Below are 25,535 nucleotides of genomic sequence, written 5' to 3'. Positions count from 1 at the left end.
GTCACAACGCCCAAGACCTATTGGGGGGATTAGCCCCCATCAATGTCTACGGCAGTTATCATGTAGTCTGTAATGATATGACGTTAGCAAATATTATTGATTTTTTGCAAACATTTCATTGAGTAACATGACCATTAATATGAACTCACAATTGAATGTAACATAAAACAAATGATTACTTTTTGTTCAAATCTTTATTTATGCCAAAAAAGCTTACATTAATGTGTCTTTTTTTTCACTGTAGCAGCCATGTTGCCGAGATAATTCATACCCCTTCGCTTGAAATGTGGTCCCGAAAACCCTTCGTTTGAAGGGCTATTTGGCCCTCACCCCTTCCCTCCAACCAAAAGAGAATCGAGACACCCTGACTCCTTCACGTGATCGCATGAAACGGAGGGCTAGGGGAAAGGGGAAGGGCTAAGGGGTAGAATTGGGATTGGGCCTAAAACTGCTATTCATTGACTGGCCGCTAGAGGCTGGCTGCAAAAGGGAGTCAGTCCCATTGACTCCCCATGTTAAAGTGCCCAACTTTACAGCAATGTTTACAGCCTGATTAAAAAAATTATTTTGGTCTATATAGCTAATTTTGCCCTTCATGACAACTGTGAGGTGTGTGAATTATTTTTTTTAACTCATCTGTTTAAATGATATTAAGCCTTAACGTTCTGCATAATTAAGGCATGGCCACTTGAGAGACAGGTGGATTGCCACTGCTGAAAATGCTGTAAAGCTATGTGGGCGTTGGCTTCAGCAGCCAGCTCCCGCCTTTTTGCCCATTTTCGATCGTCCGGGAGAGTGACGCGGTGATGCATGGCAATGGCCTCTGCACACTTTGAGCTTCAAAAAACGCTCTTCAGGAGTTTATGGGTGACATCACGGACACCACGTCCATGGTTTTATACAGTTTATGTGTTAAATGCAGAACTGAAATCAATGAACAGCATTCTCACATGTGTATTTTGACTGTCCAGGTGTGTGAGAGCAGATTGAAGTGCCGTATAAATGGCGTCCTCTGTTGACCTATTGCAGCGATAGGAAAATTGGAATGGGTCTAATCTAGCAGGGAGGCAGGATTTTAAAATGGGATACAACCAGCCTCTCAAAGCACTTGGCAATGACACTTCTCCATTTCATCATATTTGGTTAAATTGTCACTTGCATTGTACACTCATGAATGTATTATTGTAGCTTCACTTCTTGTTTGTAAAGAACCCCTGTTGTGTGCCCCAATGTTCTTGTAGCTATTCTGTTTGGCCTGGTATATAGTCAGCAATAGTCGGCTTAAAACTCCAGTTCCAGGACACGTATCATATAAAAATATTTATTAATTTACAGTTGACACTTTTGTATTTTGACTTTGAGAGAACAACATGAATAATCTGCAACTGCAAAGTAGTAAATCAGCTCTCCTAAGCCAAAACAAACTTCTTAGTCAATTATAATATATCCAGGAGGGTTTTCTTGATGAAAGTCAATTGAAGACAAAACAGCATCTGTTTGGCAGCTCTTTGCAATTCTGTTAACATCAAAATGAGATAAGAGTGTTAATCAATCCTGAAAAAAAAAAATCAGAACAATATGTTCCAACAAGCTGTCCTTATGCAGCTCCTACTGATTCATCTATCCTTAGCATGCAGACAATAGTCTTATTCAGTTGTCAGTATGATCCACTGCGTTAAAATGAAGAGCACCCTTTGGTGCCTGTCCTTGTATATTGACTCATCACTTTGATGACAATTTAATAAATTTATGTTCACACTGTGCTGTGTGAGTTGGGAGTCAACCATCTGCTTATAACAAGACCTTTGGTCTCTGCACTGGTGCTGTCACCACATTTCTCCCTTCTGTACATAGTCCTGGTGTGTTCCTATGAATTGGGATGGGGCAACACATGTTGTGGGAGGTGAACAATAGGAAAGTTAATGCTGAGTCATAATCGCTCATTCCAGCTATCTTCATTATGTTAATTTACGTGAGTGGACAGTTATTGACAATAATAAGAGCTCAACATTGTCTATGAAATATCACATTATGGATTATACAGAATCTGAAAACTCTCCAGTTGTTAAAAGTAAAATGTTTTTTTTTTTTCAGTAAAAAGCTCTTCCATAATGCAAATGCCTCACAAAAACATGTCCAGACAAAATGTCACCCTAAAATAACTATAATAATAATAATAATAAAAAATAGCTTTAGACAAAGAAAAGTCTACTTTTAAGGTATGAAATCACATTAAAAAAGTTAAAAATAAAATTTGCCATGTATTAAAGTTAGAATAACAAATACATAAATACTGTTATTATAAATGTAATTAATAAATGCAACTATTTCTTCTCACATTACGTCATAGTGCTGAACAAAGTCAAGTCCAAATAAAAATTGCTGTTACATTGCAAATGTTGAAGTAAGGAGCTTAAGAAAATGAAGGAATACCTTGATAATCCTAAAATTGTCTGAAATATTCAAAGAAGATCCCAGGTTTCGAGCTGTGCATTTGCGTTTGACTGGATGAATGACATCACCCCACTGTATTTAAAAAATAAATAAAAAAATCTGTCATGTGACTTGGATGCAATCCCAGTTGCTAAGACACCCTGAGAGATGGGGTATGTGTAGGCACTGTCCCTCTATCCAGAACATGTTGTGATCAACAGATAATGCCTTTCATTATGGAAGGCTCAGTGAGTATCTGATAATGTTCCCCAGGCCAGATGTTTCAGCCACAGCCTGTGTGGAGAATCCAAAATAGCTTTTTTTCATATAATATTACAAACGTTCAATCTAATTTATGCAAGCAGTAAGTGAAGGGCTGCTTTATTTTATGAGATTTGGCCACTGTATTTTAGAGCCAATATAAGTGCAGTAAACTACCCCTCTCTCTCTATATATACATTTTACTTGCTTTCTAACATCTATAGCCCTATTCAGACAGGACTAGTTTTCTTAACTTCTATAATACATTTTATTTTTTTATCAGAGTCTCTGCAGTTGATTAACTCTTTAGAAAATCTACAACTTTTTCAAAGGACAAAAGCCTGATAATGATCCTGACTTGAATGGAGAAATTAAATTAATGCTGGAGACTAAATTATAACATCAGTACATTATTATTGTAGTTATTTAACTAAAACATTAGTGGTGTTTGGACTTTATTGTCTTCCTAAAGCCATGAAATGTATCCTTGACTGTTTCTCTGTTGTCCTTGTAATGCACAGTGGGATTTTGTGTAATTTCTGTTCCACTCCATTATGGAGAATTCCCAGTGGGTTGATTCTAAACACGATTTTATACCAAGACACTTTTTTATTCATGTCAGGGATACTTCATATTGACAAGCAGACCAGAGAGAATACGGGCAGATGGAGGTTGTAAGGCTGGTTTCAGTCGCCTGAACTACATTCATATTTAAAGACTGCAGGAACTTCTTTCCATATCTCAGATCTATTTGTTCCTCTTCATGAACTGAAACTGCATCGGAGAACACTTTGGGGAATGCCTCTAGCGTGATGGCTCTGAATCATGTGTGTAATCAGTCCAATGAATGGGTGAGACGTCAGGTCAGAGACCAGGAAGCATAAAAGCACGAGCGGCGAAGCCGGCATTCAGCCTTATGTCTTCAGCAAGCGCTCTGTTTGTGTGTACTGTTCAACATTTATGTTTGTGAGTCTTATTCAGTATTTAGTTTCCCCAAAATGTATGCCAAAAGCACCCTCCAAGACCAAACACTAAAAGGGAGAAGGCAAGCAGTGTTTCAGACTGTGTGTTCCTCCTGTGTGGGGATACACACAGTTTATGCATTGTTTGCCTTGGAGCAGAGCATGCAGAGTCAGCTCTCGAGGGGGCCAACTGCCTGCATTGGGATCGGCTTGCCCTGCAAGTCCTCCACTCATGGAGGGCTCTCTTCACCCAGGGAGCCTTCGATAGTGTTCCCCATGGCGCTGGTCCCGCTTCCGCCGAGGCGGAGTGGCGATCTCGCTTGTGGGATTTGCAGTTGGATTTGGCAGAGAGAATGGAGACGGGCGAGTCCCTATCTTCTACCCTACCTGCCAGATCCAGCACCCTCTCAGGGATCGGAAGCGCGCTCCGGCACTGCTTCTCCCCGGGGAGCGGGCTCGGTGTTTCATCTATCTTCCTCTGGGGAGGTTGATGTGGTGAACATTGCTTAGGATTCGCCCCCTCAATCACCCCAGTATGAGGAGCTTTTGGAGGTGGTTATTCATGCCGTGGCCAAGTTAAACATTGATTGGCCTGCCTAAAAAAAAGACTGAACCGCAGAAAAGCAAACTGGACCAAAGAAAACCATTTTCTTTGAACTAAGCCACCACCTCCAAGTTGAAGCCTGACTTTTTCCCCTGATTTACACATTGTGGGAAAAGCCATTCTCGGCCCCTTTCTTCATCCCCATTTCTGATCACTACGGCAATGTAGTGGGGATGAATGAGTGTGGTTATAAAGCAATGCCCCGGGTTGAATAGAGGCTCGTGAGCTATCATGCTCCCAGCGCGACATCGTCATTAAAGGCTCCGGTGCTGTCCTCCAAGCCGCTGCACACAACATCAATACTGGTGGGCAAGGGGTACTCGGCAGTGGGTCAGGCTCGTGCGTGTCTGCACACCATGACGGTGTTACAGGCATACCAAGCCGAACCTACTGAAAGATTTCTGAATTCTGTTATCGACAGGTACCTGGAGGCTCGCAAGCAGACGCTGGCATTCCATCGGTTCCTCCCGCATCGCTTTCTAAATCTGGAGGCTGCTGGGCAGGGGGAGCTTCCACCGAGTACCAGCTCCTCATTCAGGGAGGGACAAAAACAGACAATGCTCTGGGTTGGCGGCTTCTAAGTCTAAGCCGGATCTGCGGTCCGTACTTATGGCTAAGAGGTCCTCGGCCAACAAGCCCTGACACCACTGGCCCTTATGAGGGCAGTCCCCTCTGTGGTGCAGTGGTTTACACTGCATTACACAGTGTCCATCTCACCTCAGTGCCCTCAGGAGATCGTTTCTGCCAACCCTGCCGGAGATAGATCACTTAGAAGATAATTTAGCAGCGTGGAAACTATGGGGGGGTTGCGTCCCATTTTAGATCTGCATCTAGTGAACCGCCCAGTGAAGCGACCGAAGTTCAGGATGCTCACACTCAAACAGGTCATGTCTCAGATCAGGTCTGAGGACTGGTTTGTCACGATAGATCTGAAAGATGCATATTTCCATATCTCCATCATTCCCGTACACAGGAAGTTTCTGAGGTTAGCTTACGGGGGTGAAGCATACCAATATCGAGTACTTCCCTTTGGCCTTGCACTCTCACCCAATCCGCTACGACTCCAGGGCATCCGCATACTGAACTATATCGACGATTGGTTGATTTTAGCTCAATCAGAGCAGATGGTGTTCGGCATCGAGATTTCGTTCTCACCCATATGAAAGAGCTGGGGTAAAGACTAAACGGCTAGAAAAGTGTGCTTTCTCTAGTACAGAAAACCACTTATCTGGGCGTGTTGCGGGATTCGACCACGATGCAGGCACACATGTCACCTGCTTGGATCGAGTCGATCCTTGCCGCAGTCATGAGAGTGAGAGAATGCCAATCACTGACTGTGAGGCAGTTTCAAAAACTACTGGGTCTAATGGCAGCTGCGTCCAGCATGATACCTATTGGCCTGCTGTACATGAGACCCCTACTGTGGTGGCTCAAGACCAAGGGGTTCTCCCCGAGGGGAAACCCACTTCGCATGATCAAGGTCACGCTAGAGCTGTAGTCAAGTCCAGCTTTGTCGAGTCCAAGTCAAGTCCAAGTCCAGGACTAGTCGAGACCGAGTCAAGACCGAGTCCAAAGAGGTTCGAGTCCAAGTCAAGTCCAAGTCCAAAAGTTTCGAGTCCAAGTCAAGACCGAGTCCAAATAAGAGAAAAAAGGGTCCTCTTCAAGACCACATACTTAACTACTGATAATGTTTGTGTTGCGAGAGACAGCATATCTCCTATTCTAAGAAAATAATTGTACATTATTATTTGTAATGATCAAAAAGCATGTGCAAAGTAACAACTCTGTAGGACAGGGATCTCCAAACTACATCCTGGAGGGCCAATGTCCTGAAAAGTTTAGCTCCAGCTGGCCTTAACACACCTGGAAGATTAGTGCCAGAAGTGAATGAATGTAAACTTTATGAATGAAAAGAGCGCAAATCAAACACCGCATTGTTGTTTCCTCTCTGTGCATCTCTCAGAAATCAGAGCATTGCAAGAGTAATTTTACCTATAATATTACATCATACACGTTATAGTATTTGTATATATTGAAAAAGGCAAATATTTAAAGCTTAGGCTACGATATGATACGAATGAATGGAATAAGCACAGCGCGCTCACCAATCAAACAGCAGTGTTGCGCGTCTCAGTCTCTCAAAAACCAAACCAGTTCTCTCTCAAGAGTAGGCTAATAATCAGCTTAGATACGTATACATTGTCTACTTGTCCTACATGTTTGCATCTTTATGTTTTGCTGGTTTGCGCGGCACACGCACATTTGTTTAGTGAAGTTCATTAACATGAAGACTCGCTCAAAGTGTTCTGCGTAATGAAAATGTGCGCATTAAATGGATTCAGTCGTGTTCAAATGATCACTAAACGTTTGTCATGACATCTCTCTGCTTGCATGATAAATATTATTTTAGAAATTAATAATTATTTTAGTTTAATACGACATACTTGTTCATTGATAACTACGAAAAAATATATAAAAAGTCTTAACAGTATTATCAAGTAACGATGTTGTATCCGAATGCAGATAGGAATAAAGTTGTGACTGTTACAGATACAAATAACAGATAACTGGCTGTTACATGAAAATTTAAATATGTAATGTCATAATTTTAAAGTTTAAAAAATGTGCATATGTAATTGTTGCATAAGGCTATAATACGCGTTTATTGATAAAAAAATAAAATACATTTTATGTGTTTTCATTTACAATAGCATGAACCACGTGTAGCCGAGTAACTCAAGCATTTTTTTTATTAAAAAAATCGACTAGTAGAAATCAGTAGTCTTGCAACCCCTATACTGTACAACAATAATTAGCATTTCATTATTGTAAAGGGTACGTTAAGGGTATCTAGGTGTAGACGTAAATAAAACACAATCTATCAGGTAACGTTAGAAAATTTAATTAGAAACATCCAAACTTTTCAGGTCGCAGTAAGTGCACCACTGGTCATGCACATCCTTTCTAGGAACAATACTGAAAGATAAAATGGAGAAAACAGATGATCATAGCTGTACAAGGATAGACATTTTTAAAATGAATCTATAAGCAGAGCTACTACAAGGGATGTTTAATGCTGGAAATCCATTTATTCTTTGCTGAAACTTCTGCGTCTTCAGGAGAGTGGGTCATGGTTGCCCAGCAACAGCAGACGCCACTGGAGCGCGAGCGTAGAGTGCAGGCTACAGAGTGCTTTGGAAAAAAGGAGAGTGGCGCACCTAGCGTTTTCCACACGTTTTCAGTCAAGACATCATGCAAATGTGGTTTTGTTTTGAAGGAGAAATTTTTTCTTTTATTTTTTTGCTGGACTCGGTCGAGACCAACTACAAGACTTGGCGAGTCCAATGGCCAAGTCCGAGACAAGTCCGAGTGCAAATGCAAAGAGCCGAGACAAGTCCGAGACGACAGAAAAATGTCTCGAGTCCGGACTCGAGTCCAAGACCGGACTCGAGTACTACAGCCCTAGGTCACGCGGCGCTGCCTACGTGCCTTGGACATGTGGAGGAAGACTTGGTTCTTGTCTCAGGTGCTGGGAGCTCCTTGTCGTCCTTGTCGTGATGGTAGTGACGGACGCATCCCTCACCGGCTGGGGTGCAGTCATGAGGGGCCACCCTGCCCACGGTCTGTGGAGTGGTCGCCATCTGACTTGGCACATCAACTGCCTGGAGATGCTGTCTGTGCTTTGTGCACTTTGTTATTTTCTCCCAGACCTAAGAGGTCACCATAAGTTGGTGTGCACCGACAACACAGTGGTGGTCTCTTATATCAACCACAAAGGAAGTCTGCGCTCACGCCGTTTATACAAACTAGCGAACCAGATCCTTGTGTGGGCCCAGGATGCATTCCTGTCACTCAAATCAGTTCACATTCCCGCCATATGAATATGGGAGCAGACATCCTGTCGAAGCAGGGGCAGAGACCCAGGGAATGGCGGCATCACACCGAGGTGGTGAAGCAGATTTGAAGAGCTATCGGCCAGTCTCAGGTGGACCTGTTTGTGACTGAAGGCTCTCTGTACGCCTTGAGGTGGAAACTTTTCACTTCTTGCTGCAGAGACCGTGAGACTGTGAGAGCTCAAACCAGTTAACTGCCTGTTTGGTACAGTGCTGGAGTTCATGCAGGCCTGTTTCTCCACCCTGAAGGTCTACGTGGCGGCCATTGTGGCCACCCCCTTATTACACGTTTCCTCCATGGTGCACTGAGGCCTCCAGGTTGTCTCGTATCCCCACGTGAGACCTGGCTGTGGTGTTAGAAGTTCTCTGTAGGCCGCCCTTCGGGCCTATTGAGGAGATCTCCGATCACCTTCTATCTATTCCTGTTGGCGATATCTACTCTCAAGAGAGTTGCGGACCTACAGGAACTCTCTGTGGCCCCGTCCTATATAGACTTTGCGCCTGGTCTGACAAAAGCTTTCCTTTATCCTTGTGCGGGGTATTTCCCTAAGGTTCCCTCTTCTACAACATGTCCTGTCACACTCCAGGCCTTCAGTCCTCCTCCCTTCAGAGAGCCAGACCATAAGAAGTTTAATTGTATGTGTCTAGTATGAGCACTGGACACATACGTCTACAGAGCTGCCCTGTGGAGAAGGGCGGACCAGTTATTTGTTTGCTATGGTCCCCCTAAGAGAGGTCTTCCTGCTACTAAACAGACCCTCATTCGGTGGATAGTAGATAGTAGTGCTTTTATGCTTCCTGGTCTCTGACGTCACCCGCCTATGACGTCTCGCCCATCCATTGGACTGATTACACACGCAATTCAGAGCCGTCATGCCGAGGCGTTCCCCAAAGCGTTCTCTGACGCAGCGTCTTATTCCCTTGAGGAACCAGGGTTACATACGTAACCTTAGACGTTTTTGTTCGTGACATGCTTTATAAAAGCCATACTAAAATATACAAGCAAAATAGCAAAAAACAAACACTTGCCACTTTTGACATGAAAGCAACAAGGTCTTCCCACTTCAATTTAATGCAGCACATTTCAGTATTAGTAACTGTACACTTTGTAATTAGCATTATTTTTAAATGACACACTTAGTATTACACTCATCCCTTTAATGTATGATGGTCTGCTGTCCCCACATCTCTGACTAGTTCTTTGTTCCTGTTCTTGTTCTGCTGCCTGTTTTTATTATAATTACTGTAATTATCTTGTTGTTTTTCTAGGACATATTATTGTTATGAAAATAATGTGTTCTGTGAAGGTCCCTACTAGCATATATCCTATCCATAATACCTGAGAGTCAGCTAATATAAACATTTATCATTGTGGTTACCATTAACTGTACATTTAATCTTAATATTTAAATACACTCAGTAAGAGCACAAGCCATTTTTGGAATGTGTGTGTGTGTGTGTGTGTGTGTGTGTGTGTGTGTGTGTTTCACTGACCATCTTTCTTTGTATATATACTATATATAGAGAATAGAAAGATGGTCAGTGGCAAAAAGTAAAATCCTTAAACATGCTTTTTTGTAATTGTCCCTTCACAGTTGTTACTGAGATAAATTAAACTGACAAAACTGTAATTTGATTGATACTGTGACACCTGTTATTTTGTCCCTCATGGTCAGAATGCAATGAAGTCTTGATTATTACAGTTTTCCCTTACGCTAAGCTGTCATTTCTTTGAAGTTACATGTCAGCCTGTTACACCCATCTGTTACATTAGCTCTAACAGATTTTTTTTTATGTGCCAACAGATGAGAAAAGATCCACTCAGGAAACCATTTGCTGAGAGATTCATAAGTTTACTCTTAGTACAATATTTTTTGGTGCGTGCCTTTAAAATTTCTCACCCATTCAAGCAATCAATCTGACCTTGAGTTTTTTTTTTTTTTTCGTTGTTTTTTGTTTGTTTCTTCACAGTCCAATAATCAAAAGTTTTGTCCCTCAAACACTTTGTGACTTTGCTATTGATTTCTAATGTAATATTTAATTGAGTAGTGTCACCAGTTTTGATCGATTTCTGTAACGCCTACAGAATCTGTTTAATTGCTGTAGAAAAAAATAATAATGTGAATAAAGGCATAGTGTATTGCTGTATGTATCTACATAATACTGAAAACGAACATGCTTTACTGCTTGAAGGTCTTCATTTCCAGTGACACGATTCATGGTTATATTTTTCTGAGGTCTTCCAGAATTCAATAAAAGTCATTTTCAGCAGTTCCGCAAAGAATAACTATGAGTTACTGTTTTGACTGCTTTGAAATTGGAAAAAGAAAGAATCCAGATAAATAGAATGTAATACATCATGTAGACAGACGTTTTATCATGGGAATAGCTTCAGTATGGTAACTCCAGAATGAACTCTCAAAGATTAAGGATTGTACAATGCGACCCAAATGTATTGAATTGTATATTGAATTTCTCTTTTTTTTTTTTTTTTTTTTTTGGCTTGTTCGTTTGTTTTTGTTTTTTTAAGCCACTAGAAATGCAGAAGGTTTTGAAGGCAGTGACAGGAAATTCAAAGGGTGCTTCACTGGAATACCATGTTAAAGGAACATTTCCCTTAAAAATGTACTAACTCTTAGGACATCCAAGATGTAGATTAAATTGTTTCTTAATCAGAACCAATTTTGAGAAACTTTGCATTACATCACTTGCACAATCCTCTGTAGTGAGTAGGTGTTGTCAGAATGAGAGTCAAAACAGCTGATAAAAACATCACAATAATCCACAGTTAATCCACATGTCAGTCCATAAATGATCCAGAATGCAGCAGCGAGGGTTGTCTTCAATGAGCCAAAAAAATGCTCACATTACTCCTCTCCTCCTCAGGTTACACTGACTACCAGTAGCCGCTCGCATCAAATTCAAGGTTCTGATGCTTGCCTACAAGACAACCACTGGCATGGCACCAACATACCTAAACTCACTAGTTCAATCTTATGTGCCCCCCAGAAGTTTGCGTTCTGCAAGTGAACAACACCTTGTTGCCATCCCAAAGAGGTTCAAAATCACTCTCAGACATTTTTCTGGATTGTGGCCAGCTGGTAGAATGACCTCCCAATCTCACTTCGAACAGCTGAGTCTTTACTTATTTTCTAAAAACATCTAAAGACTCATCTTTTTCACCAGCACTTAACCAACTAATACTAGCACTTAGCTTTTCATTTCACCTATGTTCTGTGCTAGACTAACTGAGACTTGTCACTGCACTTGTATACTATACTATTGTTGTTCTCTTGTTGGTCTGATTGCTTCTGTTGTTCTCATTTGTAAGTCACTTTGGATAAAAGTGTCTGCTAAATGATTAAATGTAAAATTATTAAATGTAAATGTAAATCTTTTGTTGTGAAAAGCTTCTACGAAACAAAATCGTTACTTCTGGCCAAAATATAAGTCCATAATCCATAATAAAAATTCCTCCATTGAAAATAAATAAATAAATAAATCCATGTCTGTTGTCCTCTTACATCAAAATCCACCGCATGGAATTGTTTTGGACTGTTTCACTTCTACTGTAAATGATGCTTGATTCGTGCATGTTTCTCTTCTGATTCAGAGGAAACAACTTTTTCACTGGATAAAGCAATATTATTTTACTTTAGCTAGAAGAAATTTATATTTGTTTCTTGCAAACACACAGCTTTTCACTTCACAAGATGTTAATTGATAGAATGGAGTTATGTGGATTACTTGTGGATTATAGTTGTTTCTCATTTGACGGCACCCAATCACTATAGAGGTTCCATTGGTGAGCAAGTGAGGTAATGCAAAATATTTCCATATTTGTTTCAATGATAAAAAAGAAAAGAAAAGAAAAAATCTTGTTTGGCCTGAGGGTGAGTATATTTTCAGCTTTTTTTATTTTTTTTATCGTTGGGTGAACTATTGTTTGAACTTCAGTACAGACCAAAAGTTTGGACACACCTTCTCATTCAAAGAGTTTTCTTTATTTCCATGACTATGAAAATTGTAGAGTCACACTGAAGGAATCAAGGGCTATTTGACCAAGAAGGAGAGTGATGGGGTGCTGTGCCAGATGACCTGGCCTCCACAGTCACCGGACCTGAACCCAATCGAGATGGTTTAGGGGTGAGCTGGACCACAGACAGAAGGCAAAAGGTCCAACAAGTGCTAAGCATCTCTCAGGGAACTCCTTCAAGACTGTTGGAAGACCATTTCAGGTGACTACCTCTTGAAGCTCATCAGGAGAATGCCAAGAGTGTGCAAAGCAGTAATCAAAGCAAAAGGTGGCTACTTTGAAGAACCTAGGATATGACATATTTTCAGTTGTTTCACACTTTTTTGTTATGTATTTAATTCCAGATATAATTCCACATGTGTTAATTCATAGTTTTGATGCCTTCAGTGTGAATCCACAATTTTCATAGTCATGAAAATAAAAACTCTTTGAATAAGAAGGTGTGTCCAAACTTTTGGTCTGTAATGTATGTTTCCACAAAATATAACCAAACATAGTTCTGTTTATGTGGTTCACATGGCACCTGATGTTTTGAAATCTCATAATTATTTGCATTTGTGCTGTTTATTTTGTCCTTTCTTATCTAATGCACAACCATGATAGAAAATAGATTAAAACTCCATTATGATAAAACATTTAATAAACAACAATTGTGCAGGAATTTAACTTGTTTAAGTTAAAAACCATTAAAACTGAATTAGCTATTAGTTGTTCCCTGTCTACCACATCATGTTTAGTATTCTACAGTAGTTTGCTCAGCAGAGTGCTTAAAGCTAGACATAAAAATCTGATTTAATATTTTCAGTAACTGCACACATTCTCTTTACTGCATAAATATCTGATATCACCTTAAGTGTCCTATTAAGTTTAACTGAATCAGTAAAGACATCTTGGCTTTCTCTATATATTTCTATTTTTCACGTGTTTGACCTAAATGCTGCATCTTTCAACACGTTTTGCATTGGCTGAGGTCAAGGGCGAAGTACAATTGACATGTCACAATCAGGTGGACAAAATGATGTGGGGAATGATAAAAACATTCTAGGTCATACCCTTTTGAAAAAGAAGTGTACTTAATTGTAATGAATGTGCACTTGTTGTTTATTTCAAATACTGAAACTACATTAAAAAAACTGTACTTTCAGACAATATAATATGAATGAAAGAGTTTACTTAAAGAGCACACTTTCATGAGTATGTTTCTTAAAACACTTTTCGCATACTTGTAAAAAGTGCACTCTGTTGCCATATTTCAAATACAATAGAAGTAGGCTACTTATGAAAACACATATAAAGATGAATTTAGGTCCTACATCAGCGGTTCAAAAATTGACCCTTAGGTTCAACTAGTTCAAGTATTTGCGTTCTGTAAGAAACACTTTTTTTAAAAGTATGCTTTCAACAAAGAATAGCTGAAGGTTGGAAATGTAAGCATTACAGAAAGAAAGAAAGAAAGAAAGAAAGAAAGAAAGAAAGAAAGAAAGAAAGAAAGAAAGAAAGAAAGAAAGAAAGAAAGAAAATGAAGGAAGGAAGGAATGAAGGAAGAAATAAAAAAAACATGCAGATTACTTCAAGTGCTTATGTTCTGATTCATATGTTGATCTCATTGGGAGAGTTGATCTTAATCTTGTAAACAAGGTTATTATTATTATTTTTTTGCATTTGCATTATGACTATTTAGAAGAATGTCCAAGCTGCTCTATTTCATAAAATGGAAGTAAATGTTTAGCTACGTGCAGTAACTCTTAATATTCCTCTCCTCCTAGAAGATTAAACTGCCATTATCTATTGGCAAATTATCTACTTGTACATTCACATTAGCACCGACTTTAACAATTAAAGTGCATAGTTCACATGCTTTATCTTCTGGCTGGTACATTTTTAATTGTCTTTCTCTTTGTTTATTGTGAATAGACCATTATTCCTGCCTGGTCATTAAAAAAAGCTGAGTGTTTTATAATTATAAATTAGTCTTCATCAATTTAACATTTTTTAAAAGTAAATGTAGGCATACAATATTTTTTTAAGTTCTACAGCTGCAACAAAAGCGATCCTTGTCTTTTACCATTAAATTTGGAAAAGTTTTGAGGAACCTGCTCTGGTGGTCCTGGAGGTCCTAGCCTGCTGATCCCTAGCCTCAGACGTCACACTAACGGGCTGACCACGCTCCATTTACTGAGCATCTAATGCATATGGAAAACTAATATGGAAACAAATCTAATTGGCTGGGTTTTTTTTACAGGTTTTCAGGGAGTCTCTTGTGTGGCGATCTTTAAAAGTCCACCCTGAAGCAAAAGTAAGTTCCAGGATTGCATCAGTGAGTGCTAAACGCTGGATAAATAATAATAATTATAATAATAATATATATTTTTTTAAATTTCACAACTTCACAACTTTTACAAGATATTCAAGCATTTTGTTTGTAGTTTAAAAAAGAGATGTGTTAATATGGTTAGTGGCTATGGAACCTAGACCTTTATTTATTTATTTATTTTTGCCAAAATTTGGCAACTGACTTATTTTGAAAAGTGAGTTGTGTAATCAAGTATAACAAATTAATTTATCTCTATCATTCTCATTTGTTTCAATCTCCTTAGGACAGTGCTAAGCAAGGACATATCCAGATGTGAAGATGCAGAACATGGTGTCCCATGAGTAGCATTAAGGGTCTCTAAATTAGAGTGACACATTAAATGATATTGACTCATCCAAAATTACCATGAACTTGTTTTCCTCACCCAGTGCCGGACAACCTTGAACAGTTTTAGCATCTGATAGGAGGCTCATTCATCTTTTAATTTGTTACTATGCAAGGTTAATTTAGAAGCTATTTTTCTACATACAAAATTGCTCTCTGGGGATTTTCAAGTGCTAGACAAAGAGGAAAGGATATCCACTAAAGCCAGTCTTCCAGCTGTGGTAAACTGTTAAAAAGGTTTGACCCTGATGCCTGAGTTTTGTAATGTGAATATCATGGGTGTCATGCTGTGAATCTCATTATAGTGGTCTATTCTCAGCTGGCTGAATGAATAAACCAAATTGCCTTTGTACGTTTGTACTTATAAATGAAAAAAATGTGAGGATCCAAGATAATTTATCAGCTTATTTACAGTAAAAAGAATGATAATTTTTCAGATAAAAGGTTATCAGAAATAGCAAGAACAAAGAGCAACAATTTCAGTGATCTACAGTATACAGTGTTTCAGGGGAAGCTACATGGCTTGGATACACAATACCCGCATACTATGAATTTTGCATGATGGATGGGAGCACTGCATGAGCCCTGATTACATTCCGGACATGCTGTGATGAATACAATCAAAATGAATTCAGCAATCATCCTACACAATAACACAATTCATGAATGCAAAGTGTGCTCTCTCGATGTGGTATAAACACTAACACATTTTTGTCAAAGGAGACGCAGGGCTGTGTGTAATGTTATCAACCCCCCCCCCCCCCCAACACACACACACACATGGTAACATAACAGCAAAGCTGTTAGGTCCTTAATGATCTTTTGTGTTTGATCTAACCCGTAACTTTTTTTTTTTTGTTTTTTTTTTGTCAGATTTAATATACAGTAATCAGGTTAATTGGGAATATGAATGGGCGAAGTCACGTGAGAAAAAATCACTGCCTCCATTGTGCTATGATTGGTTTTGATTGGTTCAGGTGATACATTTTACCTTCATGAATCAGTCTAAGGGTACGTTTATGTGACGATAATAGGACTAAAAATGGAAGCATTTTTCCTTTGCATATTTGAAAATGTTTGCATAGGCGGCAACATTGTCAAAACAATCCCTGTTCACATGGATCCACAAAAAGAATGAAAATGTATTATGAATTTCAGACCAGTAGTTGGGGATGTTACTTTGTTAAAAAAAAAAATAATAATAATAATTTTCACAAATTCTTGTTTTCGTACTTTATACTTTATAATAATGGTATCGTTTTCAAACACTTGCACTTAGAAACCTATAAAGTTTGCATTTTCAGGCCCCCAAAATGCCTTTGTTGTGTTAATGAATGGCCAACATGCACACAATTGTTTCTGTTTTTAGTTGAAAACGGTCTTCAAGTCAAGTTGAGCTTTATTGTCATTCTGCTACATGTGTGGACATACAGTGGAACGAAATGTCGTGCCTCACGGGACCACGGTGCTACATAAATACAGACATACAAAAATGAAGTAAAACAAACCTATACACAACTAACCTACTGAAAATTTTTGACTAAAAATACTATATATATACAGTAAATGTTTACCTCTACATAAGCTAACAAATACAAACTATATGCATGCTTCACGTAATACTTCAAACAACTAACCTACTGAAAGATTTTGACTTTAAATATGCTATATATATAAATGTTTACCTATACATACTGAAAAAGAAAAATATATAGACAATATGAATGCTTCCCATAGTACTGTACATGTGCAAAGATAAACATCATAAGTCAAGCAGCTGGCTGGGGTACAGTACACGATGATTTGTAGTGCAAGAGCATGTAAACTCAGATATTAGTCTGTTGTTTTTTGTGCTGTGTAAACACCCACAAAATAAATGATGGTAATAATGAGAAGACTAATTAAAAATTAAGTCAACAACATATATACCCACTCATATTCCAAATATATCACCACTTTTCACTTTAAAATGAAACTATATATTTATTATTAATTAATTTTTTTTTTTTTAAGTGAGCAATTCGGCTCACTCAAAAAAAAGGTTTTCATGACTGATGAGCCGACAATAAGTTGACTGCCAAAAATAACAGATGAACATAATTAACAGAATATCTCTCATAAGAGATAGACCTTTGATATTGTAATTGATGTTTATATATTATATACTTAATTACCTATACTTAATTAATTGCAGTTGCCAGTTAGTACCTAAATGTTATAATTTAGCTCCGGGAACAGCTTTTTGTACCTTTATTTCTGAGAATGTAGAATTGTTTCTGTACTACTACTATTACAAAAGCAGTCACTCGGTTTGATTTTCCCAAGTGGCATTCATGCATTCCCACTATTCCATTTGACAGTTTTTTTATTTTTATTTTATTTTTATATTTTTCCCAGAATTGGGTTTGTATTGTTCTTTGTGTTCGTCTGTCATTGGATCCTCTGGGCATTTGAACACGCGCTCGTGTTGAGATCAGTCAACTCCGCCTCCTACCTGCCACGCGCTCATACTGCTGGATGTGAGAGCGGAGCTGCGCCCGGCATTCGCACTCTGCTGCTGACAGCACGCACTTGATGTAACTATTTAAAACTGGCTCTTAAAGTCAGATGCAAGACTAGAATCGATTAGAATAAATAAAATAAACTTTGACTTTTGATTCAGTCAAGTGAAATTCTTTAGCATCCTGCATAGTTCGAGAACGCAGAACGCTTTGGCATAAACGAGTATGGACAGTTTCAGCATGTGCGTGGAAAAGATGCTAAACATCAGGAAGTTGTGGATATAAACGGACAGAAGAACTGTGCTCATTCGTAAAATCCTATGGCTTGAAGGTGAGGTGCATGTTACAAAACTATTAAATTCGATCTTTTTTTCTCCTCTAAAAACAAGTCTACTTGTTTGAAATTATCAGTTAAATTAATAAGGATTTTAGACAGGTTTTGCTATTGCTTCTGTTTGTAAAAAAAAAAAAAAATAATAATAATAAAAAAAAAAAAAAAAAAAAATAATAATAATAATTATTATTATTATTATTATTATTAGTTAGTATAGCGTAACTTTTTGATTGTCATGCATAAACATGCGTTTTATGATTAATTAAGCAACTGAAGTAGGCTAGACTGCCCGAATGCACTTATGTCAAATTTACAGGGAAGACCAGCTGTGGTTGCCAGAAATTCACATATTATCATTTGGCTTTTGCTGCCCGTATATTTTAAAGTTCACAAACACATATAACATATAATGTTTATATTCCAGCCTTCTCAAACTATTAAAATCTCTTTGTATCTTAAAATATATTGCTAAACACAACAGTAGGCTATTATACCATAACATCATTAAAATAACGTAATAAATAGAAATAAGAACCTCGTAAAATGTAATTTAATTCACAGGACAATAACAAGATTAAATATTAATATGTATCAAAACATTTTGGGTGAAATGGAGATATGTATGTATGTATGTATGTGTGTGTGTGTGTGTGTGTGTGTGTGTGTGTGTGTGTGTGTGTGTGTGTGTGTATATATATATATATATATATATATATATATATATATATATATATATATATATATATATATATATATATATATATATATATATATATATATATATATATATAAATGAAAGCTCTTGCTGAGCTCTTTTTACTGCCAAAAGGGCACAAGTAAATTCTAAATAATTTTGGAGATATTCATTAGAAACCAAAAGACTTAACACTTCACATACTAAACCACTTGGTGCCAAAAGGGCGTAACTGCACTTAAGCCCCTTTGACACTGAGAAATGTACTGTAGATAAAGCTTGTGGATAGCACTTGAGTCAAAATGGCTGACACTACATGTAAGCCAGGTAGGTCAACTATGAGAAGAAAACATTTTTTTTTTACTGTTGAAGATCTATTATTTATCTTATTTTGTGACAGAGCTTGATGATGACGGATACAATTAAATATCCAGAACACACTGTCAGTGAGGTGTAGCTAGCTTAACTTACATTCTGATGGTATGTCCTTAGTAAAAATAAATATACTAAAATGTATTTGTAATACATTTATTTCAGGCTAAGTACTGTATATTAAAAAAACATTCATATATGTATGTGCTTAATTAAAAATACTCTGCTATTGTACTTTTAGTATACTAATCTGGTATACTTAAAGTCTGCTAAATTGTAATAATATTAAATTTTGTGCTTAATGCACTTGTAATGAAGTAGTGCTGAAGATTACAAATATTAAATATTTATATATTTAACAGTATTTTGTATTTGGACATAGTGGGTTGAGGTATTATTGAGTAAATAGATGTGTGAGTACAGCATTGATTAAACATTGTTTAATAAACAGAGAAGTGAAGAGCATCTTATGTGAACCCGAGGCATTATTCCAAGAGGTTTTGGGGTGTGGGGTTGGGGGGGGGGGGTGCTTAACCCTTTCTACAGCCTGCTTTTTCTTGATTCATTCATTTACATAATCACTCCTTAATTATCATTCTAGATCAGCCACAAACATATTCTGGCACCATTTTAGTTTGTGCTTTTTCACATTTTGGACCCTTTACTAGATTAAATTAAAAAACACTTGCTATCCGTCTTTTACTAATCTACCAAGTTCCCTAATCTTAGACAGTTGGCAAAGTGAATCTATTTACTGCCAAGATTAATCTGTGCTAAATAATTTACATCCAGTCAAGTAGGAGAGACGGTGTCCATAAGTTAATGGAGTGCTGGTCTGTTTACAGAACATAATAGTATTCTGTAGTACCTGCAGATTTTTTTGTATTATTAATCTCTGCAAGAGTGGAATATGTGAAACTGACTCGGTTTGACATGAGGAAGAAAATATGATTAATGGGACGGTCTGCCTCTGCTTCAAAATCGATCTCTCAGTTAGAACAACCATGCATTGAAGAATGCCAGTATAAGCATAAAGCACATGAGAAATACTTTTATGTGGAAAAATAAAAGTAACTGAAAATGTTTATGGGAGATTTTTCTCACCCTGGGGCTTCTTGCGTGGAGAGGCGTGGCCCTGAGAGCATTTTCCTGACATTTCCGTGGAGGAAAAGGCACACACTACAGACTGCCCTTTTGTTATTTATCAGAGCCTGTTTTTAGGGGCTTGTAGAACAGGGGGCAGTGTTACACACCAGCTGTCAAGAAGAACATTTTAAACCTTTGAGATCAACTAGAACAGATTATGAGCTGTATTAATGTGACAGTTACTTATTGATCAAAAATGTTTATGGTATTGATGCAAGGTTCAGCTATAATTAAAAATATGACAACAGATAGCAGGGGCTGTCGGCCATGTTGTGTATCTCTATTCCAGATGCTATAGGCTCTGACAGCAAAATTTAGTACAGTACAGTATGTTTTTAGTGCACAGACTGAAAATAGACCCACGGATTTCTCAGGTTTTATGAGAAGCAAAAAAATTATAATAAGTCTCTCATTTTATGTCCTTTCTTTGGAAGTAGTGAACTCAGCCTATTGTGAAAAATCAGCAGATCTGAATACAGCACATTATGGTCTAAATATATTTGATAGGAGATGGTGAAAAAAAAAACATTAGTATTGCTGAAAACAAGTCGTCTCAGAAAATTGGTGTCTCGTAAATGTCACCACAGTGATTTAGTTATAACTGTACAGTTTGCGATCTATTGCTATTTACAGATTACACTACAGTGAAAGCATTTCTAGGGTCACAGTGTTATGTAAGACTTTATACCCTTATACCTCTGTATATCGGACATGACATCTAACTCATAGGAAGACCAATTTTAACAGTCATTTTTGAATCTTTCAAGACATTTCTTGTTTTCTGTTTACCTTCCTGTCCACTACGTGATTCTGTTTAATTTAGAGGACAGGGCAGAGACATAAGGGGCTTTAGACCATGACTAATGCTATGGATCATAACCATGGGCAAACTTAAATAAATGCTGTCTCAAAAATGTGCATGCTTCAGCAAGTGCAGGCCCAGCTGGAGAGTCATTCAGACATTTTACAACCATGTTAAACCCTAAACTAAGATGCACATTTCTTAAGTTGCATATTTTGAATGCAGAATAAAGTGTAATTATTATTTTAATTTAAACTATAATAATAATAATAATAATAAAATAATAGCATAATGATAACGACAAATATATGTCATAAGAAAAAATGCAGTAATATGGTTTTAAATGTTATTTACTTAATTGACATTTGACATCAGTGCAGATTTTCAGTGAACAACTACTGAAATGTCATGTTTTTCTCACAAAAATCCTCAGATGACTTGAAACGAAGTCTACTAATCATACTGACTACTTCAGTGGTGCTTTTGTGTCCTTTTTGGAGCTTGACAGGTATAGTCACTATGAGAAAAAACTACATAAATGTCTTTAAAAAACCTTTTACACTGTTTAAAAAAAATATCTTGTTTTAATGTATTATTATTTTACCATAGTAACTTTTTGGTGTAAGGTAAACATAGCACATTTTAAGAAATTATCTTAAATTAAAAAAATCGCAGTATTTATGTCTTGCAGTATTTAAACATGAATTTATATACTGGGATTTTCATATTACTGACATTGTAACATTGCAACTGCTCTGTTCTATTTGTGAATAGAGAAAAAAATGGTGGAGAAAAATATTTGGTTGACTATTCCTTATTGGGTTAGTTCATTAAAAAATTTAAATTCTATCATAATTTATTCACTCTAGTGTCATTCCAAACTCACAAGACTTCATTTATCTTGCTAATATAAATAAAAGGGGTCATATGATGCAATTAAAATTTTCCTTTTTCTTTGGAGTGTTACAAGCTCTTGGTGCATAAAGAAGATCTGTGAAGTTGCAAAGACTAACGTCTAAAATCCAAAGAGATATTCTTTATAAAAGTTAAGACTCATCCACACCCCCCAAACAACTCGTTCTAACACGCTCCCACATATCTACGTCACTATGTGGGAAGATTTGCATAACACCGCCCAGATGTTCACGCCGTGTTGTATAGACGCTGTGTGTTTCACTGTGAAAGCAAAACTACTTTGTTTGGCCTTACAAAAGAGGACGATATCCGCTTCATCATGCCTGGAGCTGATCCATGCTGGTCGCTGAGGAAAAACATAAACTTTGCACTGTGGATTGCCAGATCAGGTTTCACTGTGAACGAAGCAGAGTCCAGCCCGGGGTCGTCACATGTGGTTGCCGCAAGCCCAACGGACGCTCCTTTGTAGAGCCTGCCGACCACGCCGTTCTCAAGTCCACCTCTGCACACTCAAGCTGGTTCACTTTAGGCCTCCAGCCTTTGCTCACTCAAGGCCGCAGTGTGACGCTGTTTCGTTGAGAAAGTGAAACTACTTTGTTTTGCCTTCCAAAACAGGACACGACTAGAAATCATGTTTAAATCATGATTATAATGGGTTTTATGTTTATGTTTCGTTGCTTTGTCCAGACAGGACATCACAATATGTTAAGGGGTGTAACATTTCTGTTACACGCTTGAAGTATTCAGCCAATCACAACACACTGGATAGCTGGCCAATCAGAGCACACCTTGCTTTTCAGACCGATGAGCCTTTTAAAAATTTACGCGTTTCAGAAGGCGGGGAAATAAAAACGAACATGTATGTGGAAAATACCTAATAAAATGTGTTAATAAAACCACATAAACAGATTTTATTACACCAAATATTGTTCTTTTTAGCAGCATCAGATGACCCCCTATACGTAATCAAAATTTTCAAACTTTCATAAAAGTATCATAAAAGTAATCCGTTGAGTGGTTTTAACTAGTTGTTATCATGAGGAAACATGATAACTTTATATAATTTAAAAGATTTAAATTAGACTTTTATTCACATAATCTCTGATCAACATACATACATAGAGCACATCAAATATGGTCAACTGAAGCACAAACATATGTAACATGCAAGAACAAACATCACTGGTTTTCGCAAAACAAATATCTTTGGAATGACATGAGGGTATGTAAATGATGACTGAAATTTCCTTTAATTGGCGAACTATGCCTTGAAAGAAAAAGAAAAGAAAAGAAAAAAAAAGAAAAATCAGTGCACTGATCAGATTTGAATATTACTTTAACCAACAAACTTGACACACAGAAGAAAAATGCTATATACACATCTGTCCACTAAATACTTGATTAATGTGTTACATTTCTTACAGTATATGTTAATGGCATATAGCAAATTAACTTAGGACACACTCGTCATCACATCCTCATGTTTCTTATATGGATGAACTTTACACACTGCCTGCCCCGGATGAATAAACGCTACCTAATTTAAAATGCTGTACAACAATTATTTTTATAAATAGATCAAGTTGCTTTACGATGAAAAAAAAAAAAAAAAAACTCCCTTAAACACTGGTCAGGAAGTCATCAGGGGTGTTTCAGCCCCAAATCATAATTTGTTTCATGCTGTTTCCCATACTCCTGTAACAGGAGAGGTCTTGCTTGACCCTTGAGGCTAGAAGGCACCCTCCAATATAGGAAACAGGCAGGGGCTGCTCAAGACATGGTTGTTAGGATACAGTCTGGTCACAGAGTCCTAATGAGCTCATCTGAGGCTTGTTATAGTGCTTCTCCGCTGCTGTTCTCCAAGAAGCAGACGTATCTGCAGTTTCCCTAATGGTTGCTTCAGAATGAGTGAGTGCTGGAACAGACAGAACTGGAACACTGGAATAATGTGGGTTTGACACACAGCGATACTTGCATCGACGTTAGCCAACAAACACAGTGTTGCTTTGTGTGTTTATTTCATTCAGATTATCTAGAGACGTGCCTGTCTTTATTCCATTAAACCTTTGATAACCTGAGGGTGGAGCAGACACTGTGGCCTTTGGGTTATATTGATTTTTTCATCATGAAATGCCAAAAGTAGTAATTGTAGACCAAAGCATAAAAATTTAATCACAAAACCTTGAAAGTTAATTTACAATTATGTCCAAAGATAATGACTTTTTTTCTTATTGAATTTTATTGCCTTTTACAAAAGCTCTGAATAGTATTGTTGATGAGTTTTTGTCACTTTAAACTTCAAATGTTTCTTTAAATATGTTTCCTTAAAGATTAAAGTAATTTAAATGACTTTTTTCCCTTTAAAAATCTGTTTTTAGATTTTTACACATTTGTCAAAATTTCTTGACATTACAAAATTTGCTATTTTTTTTATCCTTTTGCTCTTTTGCAATTCTTTTGCATTTCTATATTTATCTGTAATAACTGTAATAGATTCTTAAATTATGGTTATCGTAGTACATTTCTGTAAAGAATGTAGCCCAGCATTTTTAGGAACATTTATATGACACTGTGTTTGAGATGTTTGTTTATCATTTCTATCATTTCTATTATTTATTAGATACACTCCTTAAATATAAATGGGCTTGGAAATTCTATATTTCCCTGTGGTTCAACTGATGTATCTTACACTGAACTATCATTAAAGTATAATTTAAAGATCTTTTCATGTCAATATATTAGATCAAAATCTGTTTAAAAAAAAAAAATGTTATTTTTTTTTCAACGCATGTAAAATTATGGCACGACAACCATTATTATAATCTTATTCTTCCAACAGCTTGTTAAATGAAAAATCCATTTACATTAACCTTCTGTGTCAAGGTTGCTGGGGCGTATCTGGAAATTTCTCAACCATTTCAAAAAACAATTCACCTTAAGATCCCGTGACAGCAGAAAAATAGAGAGCCATTATGTCTCAGATTAACGTGCAGGGTCAGCAGAGGTGATGTCTTTTATATTGAATCAAACTGACTGGTTGTGGTTAAATGTTAAGAGATTTCCACCTTTTCACACAGGTCACTGTGCTTCTTTGTAGATTCAGGTACAGCTTCTGGTTCAACAGTAGCAGTGAAAGGAGATATTCAGTGTCTATAGAATGAATTTGATAATTTAGCCATCTAGCTCTTGTACAGATGCCTATAGGTGTGATTTAATGTCAGAGGTGCAGGTGGTTTTCAATTTTTATTTCAATATCAGTAGGATGAAAGGACCCATTTTCAATATCCATTTCTCTTGTAGTGTGTATCATCATATATTTTTTAGCAATAAAGGTGCCCTATTTTTGTAACTTTTTCTTGAAATGTAAGACCTCCTACCACTTTTTCTAATTTTCTATATTGCTTTTGAAATTTAGATGCTTTTTTGGAGCTGTACCATATTCATACAGTATGTAAGTGTTTTTTTTGTTTGTTTGTTTTTTTGTACACACAGTTTTGGAGCAAATTCATGTATCTGTGTACAGACTTTTTTATGTATCTCTGTGTGTTTGTGGTACAATGTGTATAAGCTAAACAGAGGGTTTAGCACCTACAGATATGTTTAGGCATATCGATACAGTGAATTTAGCCTTGTCATTTCAATGGGAAAGACTGTCAGTCAAGAGCCTTAAATATTGAATGCGGGCTGGGAACTTAATCCACCTAGGACATAGAGGGGAAAATGGTGCAGTCAGTTATTTTTCAGAAACTCTTTGCTTACCGTACATAATTTATAAGGATGTTTTCATACTTAAATATTAAGAAAATTGTTTATTGAATTTTCAGTACTGATGGCTCCCATTTATATCTAGCTTTATAGAAAACATGGTGAACTTTTCCATTGTA

At 37.2% G+C, this 25,535-nt stretch overlaps 1 protein-coding gene across 1 annotated transcript in view; it reads left to right on the top strand.

Moving 5' to 3' along the window:
* Positions 1-17,420: 17,420 nt before the first annotated feature.
* drd2b (dopamine receptor D2b) overlaps positions 17,421-25,535 on the top strand; it is a 49,209-nt gene continuing 41,094 nt past the window's right edge. Inside the window, exon 1 of the mRNA XM_052591817.1 lies at positions 17,421-17,719. The gene's annotated coding sequence lies outside the window, so the exon portion shown is untranslated. The remainder of the gene's footprint in view (positions 17,720-25,535) is intronic.

The sequence above is a fragment of the Carassius gibelio genome, chromosome A5 (genome assembly GCF_023724105.1).
Source record: "Carassius gibelio isolate Cgi1373 ecotype wild population from Czech Republic chromosome A5, carGib1.2-hapl.c, whole genome shotgun sequence".
Lineage (NCBI taxonomy): Eukaryota > Metazoa > Chordata > Actinopteri > Cypriniformes > Cyprinidae > Carassius > Carassius gibelio.
This window is presented reverse-complemented; position numbering and strand designations above follow the sequence as displayed.